The sequence below is a fragment of the Pteropus vampyrus genome, unplaced genomic scaffold (assembly GCF_000151845.1).
Source record: "Pteropus vampyrus isolate Shadow unplaced genomic scaffold, Pvam_2.0 Scaffold62, whole genome shotgun sequence".
In the NCBI taxonomy this organism is placed as follows: Eukaryota; Metazoa; Chordata; class Mammalia; order Chiroptera; family Pteropodidae; genus Pteropus; species Pteropus vampyrus.
In genome coordinates, this window is record NW_011888843.1 from 1704277 (window position 1) to 1707141 (window position 2865).

Here is a 2865-nt window from a genome sequence, read left to right on the forward strand (position 1 = left end):
AATGTCATTTTAACCAGGTCAAACCTTATCCTTCATGCTAAGAGGTAGCACATGGTACATACAGTCAATTGTGGGCTCTGTTGCTGGCTCTCTGCATTTGAACCCTAGCTCTGCCACTGAAGTCTTAAATAATCCCTCTGAATACCTCAGTTTCCTGGGGAGGGAAGGATAATGATAATTCTATAACTCAATAAGTTAATATACATTTAGGACAGTGTTTAGAATAGAGCAAACAGTGTAAAAATTAACACTCACTTTTATTCATAATGACCATGACAGATAAACATTTGACAGGTTTTAACAAACTTGTCCCAGTAAATGGAAAAAAATTCAACAGAGTTGGTCAAGAGAGGAATCTACATTATGGGTGTTCCCCGACCCCACACTGTCCCCAAAGGCTCTACCTGTCGATGTGGCATGCCTCCTGTTCCAGGAATGCCCACCATTCTAGTGGAAATCAAAATATCTAACTGATGTCTGTCTTCTTTCCCTGTCTCTCTCTAAGCCAATGTCCTATGAAGACTACAGTTCCTACAAAGCAGTCAAGAATGACTCAATGACAGATAACTACAGCCTTGAGGCACCAGAAAGGTACTAGACATTTGACACTTAAGGAGCCAGGGCTGCCACACTGGTAAATGCCAGGGTGGAACCCCAAGCAGAATCCAACTGCCTCATTTGATGTGGGCAGAACACTGGGAGTACTAATTGGTCTTCTGAAGTCCTTACAGATCCAATGGTTATGCCTAGAAGGCAGAACTGGTGAGAGGTGAGGAAGGGAAGGAGACTGGAATCAGTAACCAAGCAACCAGAAAAATGTTTCTTCTTATGGAATGGGTCTCCTGGAGGCCCCTGCAGTACCAACCATTAGCTCTTTATTTTCTGAATCATAGGAAAGTCAGGAGAAGTTTCTGGAGAGATGCTGTGATGGCTAGGGAATACTCAGGACAAAGTTTTATTCACCAACCAGCGCAAAAGTATTTCAACCAATTTTAACAATCACAAGAGTTGTATTGGTGTACAACATGTGACTATCAGCCCTGGTTTGCAGGATCACAGGAATAAGGAGGCCAAGGTCCAACTAACCTTGCACTAAACTATGGCTAATTTAAACCTGTCTTACACCAGTTTTATAACTACATGGCTGTGAATTGTTGGCTATAAACGAAACTCAGCAAAATAACCAGCCACTCATGCCACCCCTGGAAGAAGAAGTTGGGAAAGTGAAATGTTTCCTGGAGCCAATAAATTAGTAACATAATTTCCTATAATAACTATATAATTAGCATACCAAATTATAGAGGGAAGATAATTCCTCAAGTTATTTTATTATTTCTGAAATAGCAAAGAATCCATATCTGTCTCTATAATCTTACTCACCTGCCACTCTCTCATCTGTTTCCCTGTTACCATCATCTGAATATCTTGCAAAGTCTAAAGAATCAAGGGTACTGATGCTCCCCGCTCTATCTGTAAGAAAGAGAAATGTATAGAAGAATTAAACAGATTTTTACTTAATTACCAAAATAAGGAATTGGAAATCAATTAATTACAATTATTTCCAGTTAATAAAACTATTATTCTAAGATCTAAAGTAAAAGTGCTCATGGCAATTAAACTACTTCAAAATAACTAAATTTTCCTTGCCCAAATCCCTGGTTAACTAGTGAACGATGTACACAAAGGGCATATTGCAACCAGCTCATCTAAATACAAACAAACAAACAAACAAACAAAAACTGAAATGAAATTTTTGAGCTGCTGCCTGGAATTTTGCAGACTGACTCTAACAAAATCATTTCTTACTAAAAATGAATAAACACTGTTTGAAAAAATAGAAAAGAATTCCGTGTCCACAACATAACACACACACACTGCCCATCACACAGTCCAAAACTACTTATTACACAAAAACTAGTAAAATGCGACCCAGTCTCAAGAGAAAACACTTATCAACAGGGATCAACCCCCAAATAATCCAGATGTTACGATTAGCAGACTAAAATTTTAAAATAGCTATAACTATGTTCAGTGAAGTAAAGGAATAAATGCATGCAGTGAGTAAAAGGAATAGGAAATTTTAGAAGAAAAATAGAAACTATAAAAAAATTAGTGTAAATTCTAGCATTGAAAAATGGTTATCTAAAATTTAAAACTCACTGTATAGTTTAATAACAAAATGGAAATATGTCAATGATCTTAAAGATAAATTAATGGAAATGATCCAGTCTAAAGAACAGAGAGGAATAAAGATTGAAAAAATTCACAGAGCCTCAGAGACCTATGCGATAATAGCAAAAGGTCTGACATGTTGGAGTCTACTATAGGTAAGGCAAGAAATGGGACATATACAAATTTGAAAAGCTCAGAGAACACCAAGTAAGATAAATAGAGAACAGAAAATTAGGCATATCACAATCAAATTGCTGAAAACCAAACAAGAAGAGAAAATATTAAAAACAACCAGAGAAAAACAACACACTACATATAGAGGAACTATAATTCGAATGACTGCTGATTTCTCATTAAAAAACCATTGAAAAGGAAGAAGTAAAACTATTTCTATTCACAGATGACATGATTTTGAATATAAAAAACTCCTAAAGAATCCAGACCTAATAAATACTTTTATCAATGTTGCAGAACCCAAGATCAACATACAAATATCAATTAAATTTTTATACACAGGTAATGAACAATCCAAAAGCAAAATTAAGAAAGCAAATTCATTTCCAATAACATCCAAACGAATAAAATACTTAAGGATAAATTTAACAATAAAAGTGTTAAGACTTGTACATTGAAAACTATAAGACAGCACTGAAAGAAATTAAGATGATTTAAATAAATGTAAAGACATCCTAA

General features: G+C 35.3%; 1 protein-coding gene across 3 annotated transcripts in view; it reads right to left on the reverse strand.

Moving 5' to 3' along the window:
* KIAA1468 (KIAA1468 ortholog) overlaps positions 1-2865 on the reverse strand; it is a 102356-nt gene that overhangs the window by 77618 nt on the left and 21873 nt on the right. The window contains exon 1 of one of the 3 annotated variants that reach the window (XM_023531136.1): positions 1381-1479. The exons of the other annotated variants lie outside the window; for them this stretch is intronic. The gene's annotated coding sequence lies outside the window, so the exon portion shown is untranslated. Of the gene's footprint in view, positions 1-1380; positions 1480-2865 lie in introns of those variants that run through there. 3 annotated transcript variants of the gene reach the window in all.